An 18365-nucleotide genomic window follows, 5' to 3' on the forward strand; every position below is an offset into this window, starting at 1 on the left:
GAAAACACAAAATCTTGAATATGTGAGATCAAAATGGAAGACTGAGCTAAGAATAACAAAAAATCAATTTATATGCAAGTCATGAAGAACTTCCATTATATCATACATATGAGTAAGGAGTGATGCTATATGAAAATAACATGACTTACAAGAGTAAAAAGGAAAGTATGAGATATCTTTCCAGAAAACATGGGAAAACTTCAGTGAAAGTCACTAAACATATTTTTTTCATTCTTTTGTAAATTTTCATATGATTAATCATGGTATTAATTTTACTTTCTCACTAATAGTCACTATAAACATTTTAAAATTTACTATTAGCATTAATTTTGCCACTTAGATTTATGTGTTTTTAAAAAGATTTACTTATCCTTACTTGAAATGCAGATTTACACAGAGAGAAGGAGAGAGATCTGCTATCCACTGGTTCTCTCTTCAAATGAACAATTTCGCTGTATCTTGGCTGATCAGAAGCCAGGAGCCAGGAGCCTGAATCAAGACCACAATTAGCCACTGATGCTAATATTTATACATCACAGCCCCTCCAAACTATGCACTCTAGTTGTGTAGAACACAAACTCCGTATTCATTGGTCTTTCACACACACTATCAGTATGAAGAAGCGAGGAAAGCTGACAAATATTTGGTATGTATAATTTCCTCTGCTAATCCACATGCACCATGAGCCCATCAGACTGCTCTCATAAAACACAAACACAAATTTATTAAAATTCAAAATGTCTCATTAAAAGCAATAAAGTGAGAAATCCATACACTAGGCATTTACAACCACACTGTAACACAACAATGAAAACAGATTTAATGGCATTTAGCGTAAAAGAGCTTTTTTTATTTTTACAGATTATTTTTATGGGACAGACTTAGAGGAGGAACACATACAAGGCGACAACTTGAGCCATTAGGCTATCACACCGGGTCCAAGGGTAAAAGAACTTCTTAAATAGCATGTAGTTGAAGAAAAAAAAAACAAATCTCTTTGGAGTAAAATATTTTCATTTTTTTTTTTTTTAGAGAAGCTAGGCTGAGTAAGACAACATATGAGAAATGTCATTTATTGAAGCTATGATAAGACGCATACATTCCTTTTACACTGTTTTAACTTTACAATGCAGGGTTTTTAAAGTTTTACTGTCAGTGAAAAATAGCATTTTGAAAGCTTTGAAAAATTTACTTTCTTTTCTCAAGCAAAAAGATTTAGAATACTTTCATTTTTAAAATATCAATGGGAGGACAAAATGGCCAATCCAGTTATGACGGTGTGATCCTGAGTAGAGAAAGGATACTAGAAGAAAAGCAGGAGCTGAGTAGAGCTGGAGAAGGAAAACGACCACATTAGGCAAGTGGAGTTTACAGGAGGCCTGACCATGAAAAGCTACTGAAAATTGATAAGGTTGCAGCCTGCAGCCCAAGAGGAGGGTGAGCAAAAGGAAGCAGCAGGAAGGTGGCCTCACCTGTGGAGAGCAGTCTTGTGGATTTGGAGCCAATATAAAGGAAGACTAGTCAGGTGGACTCCTGTGGGAGTCCCCCACAGAGGAGCACATGGCTAGAAGCCACAGGAGCAAAGCACTGTCCACAACACCTGCGAAGGGAGGAACACTAAGTGGCATTTCATGAGTCACTGAAAAACCTGAAGATGTGAAAGACAATGGACAAAGGTAACAAGAAGAACCACAAGCAACACAACTGAGGAAATCACCCCTTCTCCCCAAAACAAACTAAAGATCGTCTCAATCTTAAGGGTTATAGGATGAAGACATTAATGATCTCACACACAAGGAATCAAAAAAAGAAAAAATCCTGATAATACTCTTCAGAGATAGTGAGAAACAAAGGGATGAACTCAATGGTTGTATCACAATGAAGATATACATGCTGTAAAACAAAATCATATTGAAATACAAGAAAAATACAATAGAGCAAGTAGAAAATACAAAGGTAGCCTCACCAATAGAATGAGTGAGGTGGAAGAAAGAATTTCAGAGTAGAAGACAACTCACTCAAGAACACACAATCAGAGATGTTGGAGGGGAACTGAGTACAGCTAAGAAAACTGTCAAAGAATTAAATGACAACATTACAAGATCAAATTTAAGGGTGACAGGAGTTCCTGAAGACGTGGAAGGAGAAACGGATGAAAAGAGCATTCAATGAAATTATAGAAGAAAACTTTTCCAACATTGGACATGTAAGAGGAAGCCAAATACAGGAAGGGAAAAGAACCCAACTTGATCTGAATTAATCCTCACCTTGACACATAATTATCAAACTCCCTATGGTTGATTATAAAGGAAGACTGAATCAGGCATCCAGGAAGGATCAGATAACTTATAGAGGAATACCAATCATACTCCCTTCTGAATTCTTAAGAGACCATTCAGGCCAGAAGAGAGTGGAGTAACACATTCCAGATCCTCAAAACAAACAAACAAACAAAAACTGTCATACCAGAAAACATATCCTGCAATGCTCTCATTTTTATTTGAACTATTAAAATACTTCCTAGGCAAACAGAAGCTGAAAGAGTTTGCTGCTAGCAGACCAGAAATGAATCAGAAACACCATTAACCTGGACAATGTGGGATTTATCCCTGGCAAGCAGGGAGGGATTCAACATACCCAAAACAATAAATGTGATACATCACATTAACAAATTAAAGAATAAAAACCATGTTACTAACTCAATAGATGCAGAGAAAGCATGTGATAAAATTCAGCATCACTGTGGGAATTAACCCCTGGATCTCTGCCTGCCTAGCCCATATGGGAGGCTGCAGGCACATGGAACACTGTGTCCTTGCCTAACTGAGGCTTGTTTGTTGGGCATGAGACAAAAGTGAAGGACTGCACCCCAGTCTCTCTTCTGTGCTCCTCAACGAGCTGTGTTAGGAGTTGTAAACAACTCTGGGAAGTCAAATGTTAGATTCATCCCGCTTTTCAGTGGGTAATGAGTTTGCCTTGAGACACAGTTTCCTATGTTTCCTGTAATTTCTGATCTTTAATTTCATCAGAGGGTCCAGAGAGATAAACATAACTGTTAGCCAGTCACAATGTCATTGTTTGCTGAAAGCACTGTCAGGACCGCCCTTCTGCCTGCTCCTTTGTCCTATGTAAGTTTGTGACTTCTCTCAAATAAACATGTATTCTTCACCACTGGTTTGTCTCCTGTGTTTATGCTGTAGAAGAGCACTGTTGCCTCACCCCTCAGTGGTCTCAGGGCCTGCCAGACAGAAGACCACTGAGACATCCTTTCATGATAAAATCCAAGTTAATGTGATACAGAATGAGCATTCTTTAGCACAACCAAGGCAATATATTACAAACCCATAACCAACATCACGTTAGACGGGTAAGAATTGGAACATTTCTACTAAGATTCAGAATGAGACAAGGATACAACTTTCACCACTGCTATTCAATATAGTTCTGCAGTTTTAGAGCCATCAGAAAAGAAAAAGAAATCAAAGATATAAAACCAAAAAGAAATCAAATTATCCCGATTTGCAGAAGACATGATCCTATAAACTGGGAAACCAAAAGGCTACACTAAGAGGCAATTGGATCTCAGAAGAGAATTTGGCAAGCTCACAAGACATAAAATCACCACAGAGACAATGCCGTGACTGAGAAATAATTTGTAGGATCAGTTCCATTCACAATAGCTCCAAATAATTTAAATAAAACCATGTAAAAGATGTTTACAATAAAAATTACAAAAACTGAAGAAACAAGGCATAAATACACAAATCTTCTATTTTTGTGAGTTAGAAAAAGCAATATTATCAAAATGTGCATACTACCCCAAAAATTCACAGATAAAATACAATACCCATTAATATCAACATAGAGAAAAACTGATGCTAAAATTTGTACGGAAACATAAAAGATCCTGAATAGCTAAAGCAAAAGCAAAAGGGTAGGTAAGAAAACACCAGATTTTAAGGCATATTACAGGGCTGTTATAATCAATGCACCCCTTTTTTGGCACAAAAATAGATATTTATACCATCTATTTAACCAATGCAACAGAATAGAAACTCCAGAAATTAGTCCATGTACCTACAACAAACTAATCTTTGCAAATTGGTCTAAAATCATTCTCTTAGGAAAGGACAATTTGTTCAATAAATGGATCCAGAAAAATCAGATCTATGAATGCAGCGTGCAGAAGTATGAAATTAGGCCCCTTCCATACACCTTACATACAAATCAACTCAAAATGGATTAAGTATCTAAATCTATGACCTGATACTACCATATGATTAGATGGTAACATTGTGAAAACTCTGTAAGACATTGGCTTAGGCAGGGATTTCTTGGGAGAAAAAAAAAAAAAAGAAGAAAGAAACAGAAGCACAGGCAATGAAAAGTAGACAATTGGAGTTACATAAAGTTCAGAAGCTACTTCAATGCAAACTAAACACAATATGAAAAGGCCATCAATATAGTTGGAGAACATATTTTCAAATAATTCAACTAGGAATGATTAATATTTAGATTTTATAAAAAGTTTAAACTCAACACCAACAAAACAAACAACTCTACTGAGAAACGCACAAAGTACATGAGCAGGCAATTTTCAAAGGAAGAAACTCAAATGAACAACAGACATACGGAAAAATGCTCAGATATTTTAGTGATCAGTGAAATGCAAATAAAAACTACAAATAAGCTTCATTCATCCCAGTTAGAATGGTCAATATACAGAAATCACAAAAGATAAATTCTGGTGAGCGATATGAAAAAAAAAAGACCTTAATCCACTGCTATTAGGAATGTAAACTGGTGCAATCATTGCAGAAGATAGGATGAAGATTCCTCAGACATCTTAAACTAATAAACTCACTTTACCATATGACGTAGTCATTCTACTCTTGGGAAATTTACTCAAATAAAAAATGAGATTTACATTGAGAGAGTTATCTATATCTACAAGTTCATTGCATTTTAATTCACAATAGCTAAGATAACCACTCAAGCCAAATGTCCACCAGCAGAAGACGACAAAGAAATGTGGTATACATATACAATGGAATATTACTCAGCTGCAAAACAGAATAACATTCTCTCTTTTGCAAAGAAATGGTTGTTACCGGAAACGACTGTGTTTAGTGAAATGAACCAGTATCAAAATGATAAATGCTTTATTTGTGGCAACCAAATATGCAGAGTATAAAAAAATGTTATGTACATGAGCAAAAATGACATTCAGAGTTTAGACTACTGTAGGTAGCCCTCGTCTGTACTCCTGAGGAATAGACATGGTTATTTTCTACTTAAACATAGTGATTTATTTACTTCGTTAATGGTTAATCTTCTGTCCATAAAATAAAATATCTCATTGTAAAAACTAAAAAAATAAGAATGGATGATTGAGACAGGATGAAAGAATGGGCAACAGGGAGGGAGGCATATAAAGTATAACTGTATTATATATAATGTATATAATGTATATATATAATACATGACATCTTTGTCAGCTTACATAAATTTAAAAATTATCTGATTTATGGAGATTGAGCTGGCAACTTAAAAGTCTGTAAGGTAAACCAGTAGCTTGAAAAATAAAAATTGATTACTGTTAAAATGAGACCTATATGAACGAAGGAAGCTAACCTGCCGTATGGAGGATCAAAAGGCTCATGAATGTTAACCAGAACTACAATACATCTTCACAGCAACACTTACGCTTATATTTAAATTATTGCCCAGTCAAGTAGATGTGTGAAATTAACAATTGCACCAAGTTAAGATAAATTGTTTTATGGTTCATGATAATCATATACCCGCACTAGAGGGGAACAGACAGCTATGGGAACAAAGACAGAATCAAAGAGCTCCACTGTATCTGGCTCTTCTTTAGATGATAAGGACAGCTATTGTTAATATTTGTCATAGTCTGGAATTTAGAAAATGCACAAAAATGTGGAATACTGTTTTCAATTTAAAATTTCTTAAACATATGAATCCCCAGAGCTTCTGCCAAGATGCTATGTCATTTAGAACATCTTTTCCAATTATTTGGACTTTAAAATATGAAATATAAAAGATGATTGTTTAACTATGAATGCAAAAGGCAGCAGACCTGCAGACAGAAGCAGTGATGATGCTACATGACTGGGAATACTCACAGACAGGCATATTCAAGAAAAGGACAGGGCATCTTGCTCGGATACCGACTCCAGCCACCATGTGCATGAGGTGAGCTGTCCCCGGGCCTGCCGGGTGCGGGGCTGCTTCCTTCGGGGAAAGTGCACTGAGGGGGGAAGTCTCTGTGACTGGGTAGGTCCGGGGTCCACCCACCGCCCTCATTGGGTGGTGAATGGGATTGGGGAGGGGCACGACCTTGGGCCTGGGGATTTAAACTTCCAGCAGCTTCCCAGGTGCTGGTGGGCCTCAGGATGGGGCTTCTTGCTTGGATCCTGACTCCAGCCACCATGTGCACATGGTGAGCTGTTCCCAGGCGGCCAGTGCACCACTTGGCGCCAGGTTCTGCCTGCTGACTGCCTAGCCAAACAGCTCTGGGGTTTTGGTTCTTTGAGTCGCTGCTAGGTAGCTCCAGGTTGAGCCCACTGTGCTTCTGGGATCTGAGTCAATCCTAAAGATTCCCAACGACAGTACCTCTTCCTTTGAAGAACTTGTAATCACTTAACAATGCTGAGCACCGAATACCAGTTCATGCAAAAGCTAAGGGTCGGGGCTTGTCCAGCAGGATATACTATTACCTGACATGATGATGGATCAGGAGACTGGTCACATTAGGCAGGGCCATAACATTAGCTAGCACTCAAAAACCATATCCGGGTGTAGATTCTGTGGGGGATGTGTGGGCCACACCCTGTGGAAAGTCTAGCTCCACAGGTTAGCTCAAGAGTTTGGGTGGTTTTGGACTAAGCTAGGTGTGACCAAAGAGCCTGCCATCAATCACAGGTAAAGGAACCCACAACAGTCTGAACTTGTCAAGGCAGCAGCATCCGAATGTGCATCCTGAATAGGGTGTGGGGTAGGCCAGGCTGCAACATTCACCAGCTCATACACGGCCAAATGGAAGGCCAAACTGCACCGGGCACTGGCCTAAAACCCATTAGCATGTATGAGAACTGGGTCTGGGAGTGGATCAAGTGGAGGAACTTGGGAAACTCTACTGGTGAACATGTGGTCCAGACCTGGGGGTCGGACACGCTGGGCAAAGTAGCTCCAACAGTTGGCTAATGTGTCAATTGGTAATGGGACAGCATGTACTGGGCAGGACTGAGCAAACCTTAGCCTACAAGCGAAACTAGAAGCCAGGATGGAGCATAGGTCATGCCGAGCTAGGCTCTTACACCTACTGGTCTACATGAGTCAAGGATGCTAAGCCAAAATGTCTAAGGCAGAGGCCAGGACAAGTGAGGGACTGGGCCAAGCTGAGTCAGAACCACCACTGGCATGCGCGTGATCTATGGCTGGGAACAGGCCTGGTTGGGGACCTAAGGGGACACCCTAACTGGGTTGAGGTTGCCACCAAGGGGTGCGTGTGCTGGAATGGGGCTACGTTCTAACCAGGAAACAGTTGTAGTTTCCCGTGGCACTAACGTGGACTGGGACTGGATGCACCAGGCCAGGCCAGACCCCAACACCATCTGGTGTCCTGGAGGACCAGGGGAGATGTGGGACAGACTAGGCTAGGTCTAAATCCCTACTGAGCCATATGTGAGCCATATATGGGTATGGACAAGCCATGGCTGGGCTGAAACATCCAACAGTAAGAACCAGAATGGGTTGAAAGCCAGCCAAGAAAAGCCACTGTTCCTGCTAGGACAGGAGGTGAACTGAGTAGGGCTGGCTCAAGGACCCCCTGGTATGCGCAAAATCTGGCATTAGGAGGCATTCTGATGGAGGAGCCTGGGCAACTCCTCTGGCAGGACACAGTCCCTGCAGGTAAGCGCAAGAAGCATGATAGAAAACAGCACAGAATAGGCCATGGAAAGTTTCCCACTGGCATACATTTGGCATGGGTCAGGGGCAGACCAGGCTGAATCAGTTCATGTCATCCACTGGCAAATCCGAGCACCAGAACAGAGTGTAGGTTTGGTCATGACAAAACCCAGTGCACAATATGGAATGCCAGGGTGAGGTTGCCTGTACTGGATATGACCACAGCACCCAACCAGCACACGTGAGAACTAGGAAGGGAGGGGGCAGAGTCAGCAGGGGGATTAAGGGGGTCGTCCCCTCGCTGGACAGCTACTCCCACTGGAAAGTGTGAGCTGGGATGGGGACAGACCAAACTAAGCAGGGCTACGACACCTGTGTGCTGCATGTGGACTACATCAGGGAAAAGCCAGGCTAGGCAGATTGTTCCTACTGGTGCAAGCATAAATTAGAGTGGGTGAGGGTTGTTTGGACTTAACTGCAGCAGAAGCTGGCAGAAGCTGGCACTGGGGGGCTAATTCTGTCAAGTCAAACCACAGAACCATCCGAAGAGTGCATAAACTGGGATTGAAAGAGACCTGGGAGAGAAATAGTGGGCTCCTCCCTCTTGGGTTACCACTCCCCTGGGAGAGCATGAAAACTAGGTTGGGGGCTGGGGTGGCTAGACAGAGAGGCACTCAACAACATCCGTGAGGGCTGGATAGTTTAGCTGGTTAGATGGAACTAAGCTTTAATACCCATTGACATGTATGAGAGCCAAATGGGATGTGGGACAGACTGGACTAGTCTGCTACACATACTGGCAAATCAGGGTAGGGGGCGGGCCTGGTAGGGGTTATTGTGGGTCTCCCCAACTAGGCTGCAGCTCCCACTGGTTTATGTGAGGGCCGAGTATGTGCTGGGCAGAACCAGGCTGGACTGCAACACCCGCTGGGTCAAGTGGAAGTCGGGACTGAAAACAGAACCAACCCAGCAATTGAAACCACCAGGTGATCATGGTGATGGACTGTGCTGGGTCCTGTGCTTGCTAGAACATACAAGAATCTGGTCTGGGAATACCTCAAAGTTTCTTTGGGGATCTCCACAGTTGAAATGGCGGACTCAGAACCCTAGCCAATAAAAGACAGAAGAAAGAACAAGTCAATCAACCACCTCAGCTATATGTTGGCAGCAAAATACTGGGCAAATGGAGACTCTATGATGGACTATGTCAATCAGTGGATTCTTCAACAACCTCATCGTGCTTGGAGTGGCGAGACTGGCAGCGATTCATAACTGGTGAACTATCGAAACCACTTAAGCAAGTGTCTCAGAGAGTGCCCCATATCCAGGACTTGGGATGCGTGGGAAACTGGGTGGGTCTTCTCCGTCAATATCCCCCTTTACCTCAGATACATGAAGGAAACAATATGGAAATAATAGTCTTATCCACTTCCCTATAGCCCTTGAACCTTTTTACTGTAATTAACTATGTAAAGATTGTCAAAAATATAATAAATAAAATTTATGGATAAAGAAAAGGACAGAATTGAGAGCTATTAAGAACTCATCTTCATCTTCCTCACACATTTATTCCATCTCACACATTCATTCCATCAGTTAATATACTCTAAGCTTTCTCAACTTTGCCTCAGCTCATCTGCCACTCACAAAGTAATTTATCTAAAACAAAGAGTACTCAACTCATTCCCATCTTTACAAACTACTAATGACAGTCCACAACTTTCTTCCAAGCTTGAAAACATTTGTCACTGATGACTGTTAGACCCTTGCCATCACACATGGTTTAATTTCCAGCCATTTTTTACATTCTGTATTCCACCTTTAATATATACCAAAGTTGTTTCCATTTCTGCATGTTTGCCTACTCTCTTGCTTCTAATTCTTTGAACATCTTTGCTATTTCTTTGCAGTGTTCCACTGAAACACTATTAAATGGCAGAGACCGTTTCTGTTTTCTCTGCTGGTTAGCACAAGAGACACATGCAAATGAATGATACCTGTCTTCTTTAGATGCAATTTTTTCCCAAAGGTTTACTTGATTTAGCAGAACGTGAGAGATATTTTCTTTCCACTTGAAGAATTTTCAAATGGCTGCCAACAGCCAGGTCTTGCCCAGGCTGAAGCGAGACCAGGAGCTTGTTTCAGGTCTTCTATATCGATGCAGAGGATCAGGCATTTGGTTGTCTTCCACTGCTTTCCCAAGCACATTATCAGTGAGGTGGATTGGAAATGGAGCAGCTAGGACTTGAACCAGCATCCATTTGGGATGTCAGTGCAGAGTGTACTTTATAATTCATTACAATATAAATTCTTGCTGGATTCAATGGAAGCAGTGACAAATCTATAAGCCCCCATAATCATTTGAAATAGGAAAATTATATTTCAAGTGCTTTAAAATGGGCATAAATGAACCTTATGTGTTGATTACATATGGAGACTGAGTATGCTATAAAATGCACATGTGGTAGCAAGAACACAACTGTACTGTACTAATAAATGTAAGTCATGCAAAACTAATATGGTAGCAATAAATGTTAATTAAACATTCAATTAACAATCTGCTTGCCCCTATGGAACTTAGCATGTTTTGAAGGGAATTTCTGGGTCTCTTAAAAGCAGTTTGCTGGTAAATTTAAACAGGTATGGTTTTCTCTCAATTTATTTCTGCTGAAGTGTAGAGAGGCCAGTAAAATTATGCTATTGACCTCAATGTTTGGCTCTTTTACTTCAGGAACAGGATTCACAAAGTAGTTTGAGGGGAGTGTGTGGAACATTTCACAATTGCTCCTTCTTACTTTTGGAATATTTTGAGTCTCTGCCCTTCCAGGAAGAACTCTGGATGAATTCTGTTCTCTCATTCAGGTATGCATATGCATAAATGCACGCTTGTATGTGCATACACATAACTGTAAAGCTGTCACAGTGATGATGCATAGTATAGTCAAGTTACTCCAGTCCATGTTTCCTTCCAGGATTGTGCTGATGATACCAGGCATACACTTTGACCCTTGCATGCTCTGGATCACCTCACGGTTCCTCAACATTCTATGCAAACTTTTTAAAACGAATCTGAGTGCTCAGAAGCTAAGGAATTGCATCTATTTTATTTGTTCTTCTCTCTAGTGCCTGACATTATATAACATTATATAAGATAGTAAATTACCATGCAGTAGAGGTTCAATGAATATTATTTATTTGGGTATGGCTTCTCCCTTTGTCTCTATACCCAGTTCTCCCAGACGCAGAAAGAAAAAAAAAGAGAATGTAGAAACAAAATTGTCTTACCCAGTTTCCTATAGTGCTTGATCCTTTGCACCCCAATCAAGGACATAAAGATCATCAAAATAATAATTACAATGAATTTTTTTGTTTGGCAAAAGGGAGAATGGATTTATAGGAGTAAGAATGTACATACTCTCTAGTAAGGTTAGTAGTTCTTAAAAACACATTGAAGAAAAAAACGTATGGTACAAAGATACATTGTGTTAACTCACCCTGCCATAGTAAGAGATTTTGTAGGGAGTATTTGAAAACTACATGGCAACAGAATCCTGGCACAACCATAGTGCCTGACTTACACTGGGGTGAAAAGAAATAGAAAAGGAAGGTCCCACAATGACAAAGTATAGCATCAGTTGTTAGATATACATTTTCCCATAGTTTAATCTTTCAAATAAGAATTATTTGAAAATTGATGACATTTGCTAAAGTCCACGACACTATCTAAAGAAATGAAAGGTGGTTTCCTATTAGCTGAGTACAGCAAGGAGGAAGGCCTACTTCTGAAAAGTCAGTATGTAAGGAAGTAATTTTGTGGATTGTGGGGGACGAGGGTAGATGGCGAGTGGACAGAGCTCCTCTAACAACAGACTACATAATTTTGAGAAGGACAAGCAAAATTTTTAAGAACGCTTAGCATGATGTCTTCACCAAACAGATGTTTTCAAGAAATCTAAAAACTATCCAGCAGTTTTGTTTGAAAAAAAAAAACAGCAAAATTGGTTATTTCTCAACAAATTAGCTTTTACTCTGGGACAAGTGAAATTTTCCAGCTGCAGAGAAGATCTAAGAAAAATATTTTAAGAAAAAAAAATGACGGACCTGGTACAATAGCCTAGTGGCTAAATCCTCACCTTCCTTGTGCCAGGACCTTATATGAGAACTGGTTCACGTCCCAGCTGCTCCACTTCCCATCCAATTACCTGCTTGTGGCCCTGAAAAGCAGTAGAGGATGGGCCAAAGCCTTGGGACCCTGTACCCATGTGGGAGACTCAGAGGCGGCTCCTGGCTCCTGGGTTCGGATCACCTCAGCTCCAGCCTTTGTGACTACTTGGGGAGTGATTTAGCAGATAGAAGATCTTTGTCTCTGTACCTCTTTCTCTAAATATATATCTGCCTTTCCAATAAAAAAAATGAAATCTTTTCTAAAAAAAATTTAAAAATGATACAAAACATGATATTTTACATCTCACTGTTATCCTCAACCAAGTAGCAAATATGACACATATGCCATTGTCTGCACAGAGGCAAATTTGGTCATATCTGATACTGTAATTTTAATTGACTTATGTTTGTATTGTAAATATCACATCATCGTCATTTTAAATGTTTTCACAAACTAGGTGATCAGGGTAGGCCTCAGCCCAGTGGTTAAGAGACCAGCTGAGACATCAGCACCCACATCACAGTGCCTGAGTCTCAGTCCCAAATCCATTCCCAATCCCAGCTTTGTGTTAGTGTGCACTCTCGGACGCAGCACCTGATGGTTCAAATCACTGAGTCCCTGGCACCTCTGTGGGAGACCCGGACTGTCCTTCACCTGACTTCTCAGTTATTACAGGCACCTGGGAAATAGCAGAGGAATGAACATGCATCTCTTTCCTCTTCATCTGCCTCGAAAATAAATACACTATCGTTCCATGTGAAAAGGACTAGTTATTATCTGTTCAGAAGGGCACATAAGCCATGGAGGATTACATAAAAATATCAAGTGGTCAGAAATAAATATCCATAAAATGATTTATACATTCAGAAAGCACTAATAAGGTAACTTTCTGGAGTTCAGGCAGATGCTAGAGGAAGCCCAGGATGTGCACCACTTGGCATTTATGAACAGCAGTACATGTGTATGCAGCCATTTTACAGAAGGTGAGTGAGCAGTTTGTGAGAAAAGTCCTAGAGACCATACTGGAACATTATCTAAAGAAATACCACGTCAAAGAGGTTTCTGCTTGCACAGAGGATCACATTTTTTGAACATAAAATGCATAACTATCACTAGTTCTGGAATTTAAAAGTGATACATAAAATTTCACATTCTTGGGCCCAGCAGCGTGGCCTAGCGGCTAAAGTCCTCGCCTTGAACGACACAGGATCCCATATGGGCGCCGGTTCTAATCCTGGCAGCCCCACTTCCCATCCAGCTCCCTGCCTGTGGCCTGGAAAAGCAGTCCAGGATGGTCCAAAGCCTTGGGACCCTGCACCCAAGTAGGAGATCTGGATGAAGCTCCTGGCTCCTGGCTTCAGATCGGCTCAGCTCCAGACATTGCGGCCATGGGGGAGTGAATCATCGGATGGAAGATCTTCCTCTCAGTCTCTCCTCCTCTCTGTATATCTGACTTTGTAATAAAAATAAATAAATCTTTAAAAAAAATTTCACACTCTAAATGTGAAACTGTTCAGAAATGTATTAAGCAACTTATTTTACTAATTTAAAATATACAGGAATATGAGTAGTAAACAAAAATCTTTAGAAACTGTTTCAATAAGCCTAAGATAAGAATTCAGAATACATTTCCACAGCTTTATATGCAACATCTTTTACCTTCCCTGTGAGTCACAATTGTGTTTTACAGTAAATATCCTTTTGACTTCATTTTATATTAATGTTTTGGAGTTTGGGTTGGTAGAAGTAGTGCTTCTGATATCAGTTCATCAGGTCACAAATCAGAAAGGCAGATAAGTTTTAAAAATTAAAATTTATCAAAAGCAGAAGTCCCATGTGACCTGAAAACTGACAAGTACCACTAAGGTTATATACTATAGTTTCGTTCTCACAGCACTTTTAAACTAGGAGTTCAGTCCTGGAGGTGATTACCTATGACTGAAACACAACCGGCTTTAGAAAGTCCATTCCCTTCAGTGCAGCTTTGTAGAAGACACATGAGGTTAAGTGGCAAGACTAAGCATAGATCTAGGGAACAGATGATCTAAATCAGTTCTGTGGCTACTTAGCATGGCAGAATTGTAGCCATATTATGATTCACTTCACTATCAGTGGCATTTATTGCTATTGTGTGCTGCAACTGTTGGAGTCTCAAAAATCAGTTTTCCTTTCTGGTGTTGGGCTAATGACTTGTTGCTTTCCCAGGACTATGAATTAGCTAGTAGGCTTTTGTGTTAGAAGTGAGTGAGTGTCAACGTGCAGGGATGGCTGAAAAGTTGGCATGTGCTTGCCTTAGATATTAGAAGTTACACTTAGAATGTCCCTGGGTCACCATGGTCTTGGCTAATGATGTAAGACTCCAGATCAATGTCAATAGACTCACAAACCATAATGGAAAAACCATACTGTGTTTGGTATACGAGTTTATTATTCAGTGGTATCAACAAAACACATAATCACTAACAAAGTTGTGTTTGTGATAAATATGAGACACATGTGCTGCTCATGCTTCTTCTGCCTTCAAGCGTTGAGCCTCCCTTTTATAATCTTATCTCTGTGTTCTAGCATTCTTTTAGTGCCCATCTCTCAGCCCTAGCTGTTGCAACCTGGTTGCTGTAGTGATAATATTGGATGCATCTAAGTGTGGACTTCATCTGATGTTTGCAATGGTTCATGGTTAGAAGAACCATTCAATTTAACGTAATAGAATATTCCTGTTACTGTCATCTCAGATCCTCTCTAATACCTCAAGCAGCATTTCCCTGTGCTATAAATTAACTTTGACTTCCAAGACTCCACATTTCTCACTTCCTCCTTGGTTCCTGCTCCCTCTGGGAATCGGTCTAGTTCTAAATGACTTAGGCAATGAAGTTTCTGCTTCTTCCCCTGGGAAGCTAATGTACAATTTAATAGACTGTTAGGAAATTATTTCTGATATTCAGCCTACATTTTATTTTCCTTAATTGTATCCCATTACTACATTCCAAACAATCTTTCTTTTTCCATTATAACCTACAGATTCTTGTCTAGTGCCATTTCAATTTGACCACGCTTAATAAATTGACTTGTTTTTGTTCTTTGTTTGCAGAAAGAAAGTCAAACTTTCTAATTTCTAGTTTACTGACTCAATATTCTGCAAATTCCACTACTGTTGGCTATTACTAAGATAGCAACAGATTGCAATTTACTAAGCATGATCTAACTAAGCAAGCATAAGAAACAGTAAATGTCTTCCATTTCAAATCCAAAAAATCTGTTAATAACATTCTTGCTAAGAACTGCCATTCATTTTAACCAGATGATCAAATATAAATTACCTTTTCTACAAATATTAATTTTTGATATTAGTATTTATTAATAATTGATAAACTCAAGTTGTTTATCTTCTCCTGCATTATATCTTGACTGATCCTATACATATCTCTTTTGCTTATTATTGTTTTGTGTCTCTGCATACCTTTTATAGATCAGAGATTATTAATAAGCTTTATGTTGAAATTTTACCCCAATTTAAAATGTTGTAAAGAATAAAAACACACCCTAGTACCCAGCACAGTAGCCTAGTGGATAAAGTCTTCACTTTGCAAGCGCTGGAATCCCATATGGGCACCAGTTCATGTCCCAGAGGTTGTGCTTCCCATCCAGCTCCGGCCACTGTGGCCACTTGGGGAGTGTATCAGAAAATGGAAGATCTTCCCCTCTGTCTCTCCTCCTCTTGTTCCCAATAAGGAAAAACACAACCCAAAATAAATATCATTCATATCAAATCTCCATATTGCAAAATGCTCTTTTGTGAACTTAGAAATAATTGTTAATATTCTCCATAATTTAAATATATTAGATTAAGTGAACAAATCCTGATTTACAAGTAATTTGTGTCCTTGATTTGCACCCCAAGAGTCTGTAAATAAACATGCTGCGTTGCACACACACATACACAGAGCAAATAAAGTGGCATTTTCACTGTATTTTGCTCTCTTGTGATACATTAAATATCATTTATGAGAGTCTAATTTTAAATTATTTGCCATTCTTTTACATGGAAATAGGAAAAGAAGACAATGAAAGAGTCTTTTCCATTACAGAAAACAACATTACCCCAAGAGAAGTTCATTCTTACATTGTTGCTGGAATAAAAGATTCTCTAGAATTTTAAGATAGTTGAAATATTTTCTACCTATTAAAGAATAATTGTCAAAGGCCAAGAATAAATGTGGATTAGTAACTGAAGATTAATACTCTGACCTAAATTTAGGAGCAATGCCACATGATGATTACTTTTCTCTTAATGATGTAACATAATTTTCACTGCAGCACTCAAACAGCCAGGTTGTACAGCTCTAGGAAAGAATACTAGAAGCAAGACACCGTAGTCCACATTCCCCAGGACAATCTGAGTGTCAAAGAAGCAGCTTGCACCATGATAGAGTATTGGCATCCTTTACAAAATAATTTCATCTTCCTCGTATGTGCTCCGCCTCTTTTGTGGTCAGCAGATAGTATAAATATCCCCATAAAGAACTCCTTCATTTCTTAAAAGGGGTCTGCATTTCTCCTTTCTATTTCTGTAAGTGCTATTCTCATGAAGTTCGATAAAAGTTCTATGAAACAAAAGATCTCCCTCTCTGTCTCTCCTCCTCTCTGCATATCTGACTTTGTAATAAAAATAAATAAATCTTAAAAAAAAAGAAATTTTTTGTTTCACCCTTTGCTGGACACCAATTTTGCTAATTTAATATAAGTAAAATAACTGTGCTTGCGGCCTAGAATGTTTATCCCGCTCTTTGTGCTTATCACACAGAAAATTGAAGGAGTATATATAATTGGATCCCGTATTTTGTCCTACAGATTTTCTGCTGTGCAGCATCTTTATTTTATTTTTAAAAAAGATTTATCTTATTTTTATTACAAAGTCAGATATACACAGAGGAGGAGAGACAGAGAGGAAGATCTTCCATCCAATGATTCATTCCCCAAGTGACCGCAACGGCCGGTGCTGCACCGATCTGAAGCCAGGAACCTGGAACCTCTTCCAGGTCTCCCACGTAGGTGCAGGGTTCGAAAGTATTGGGCCTTCCTCAACTGCTTTCCCAGGCCACAAGCAGGGAGCTGGATGGGAAGTGGAGCTGCCGGGTTTAGAACCAGCACTCATATGGGATCCCAGTGCGTTCAAGGCGAGGACTTTAGCTGCTAGGCCACGCTGCTGGGCCCAGGAAGCTTCTTAAAGAAAATAATGCTACTGTATGATCTATAAGTCACTGAAGAATTTAAAAGCAAAATCCATCTATTTGTTGCCTACAAGAGACACATTTCATCAACAAAGATCAGAGGAAACTGTGTATCATGATTTTGTTGTTGTTGTTGTTAGTTTCACCTCTTCAAAACACTGTCTTGGTTTTTAGGACACTGCCCTGAAACTCTTGTTTTTCTTACTGGCTACTTCTTGTGCAACCATAACAAAATCCTTTTTATCCACTTAAATCTTCACTTTTTGGAGTATCCTAACAATTTAGTTCTCTAGTTTATTCCTTCCTCTATCCACATTATTTTTCACAGGTATCATATAAATGCATGCTTTAAATGTTATTTACATGTAGAAGGTTTCCCGTATCATATTATAGTTCAAGCTTCACTGTTCCTCATACTCTAAACTCATATAAACAACTGCTAATTCAACCACTCACCTTTGTATTTTAGACCTATCTCAAAACTGAAGCTTTCAGAATCAATCTTTTTCTTTTTGTTCCAAAAGACACACACATAGCTGTTTCTCCCCCAATGTTCCCACTTTCCATCATTGACTCTTCTAGCTTTAGCACACATGCAATCATTACAAATTCTGAGACCGAACTTCAAAATGCGATCAAGAAATATCATCACTTCTCTCACTTAGTGACTACTATTTGGTCTCATGCTACCATCACTTTCAATCAGGTCTATTACAAGACCTTTCTAAATGTTCTTCCATCTTGTAATCTTTTTTTTTAAAGATTTTATTATTATTGGAAAGCTGGATATACAGAGAGGAGGAGAGACAGAGAGGAAGATCTTCCACCCAATGTTTCACTCCCCAAGTGAGCCGCAACAGGCCAGTACACGCCAATCCTATGCCGGGAACCTGGAACTTCTTCCGGGTCTCCCACGCGGGTACAGTGTCCCAATGCATTGGGCCGTCCTCAACTGCTTTCCCAGGCCACGAGCAGGGAGCTGGATGGGAAGTGGAGTTGCCGGGATTAGAACCGGCGCTCATATGGGATCCTGGGGC

The sequence above is a fragment of the Ochotona princeps genome, chromosome 1 (genome assembly GCF_030435755.1).
Source record: "Ochotona princeps isolate mOchPri1 chromosome 1, mOchPri1.hap1, whole genome shotgun sequence".
NCBI classification, from domain to species: domain Eukaryota; kingdom Metazoa; phylum Chordata; class Mammalia; order Lagomorpha; family Ochotonidae; genus Ochotona; species Ochotona princeps.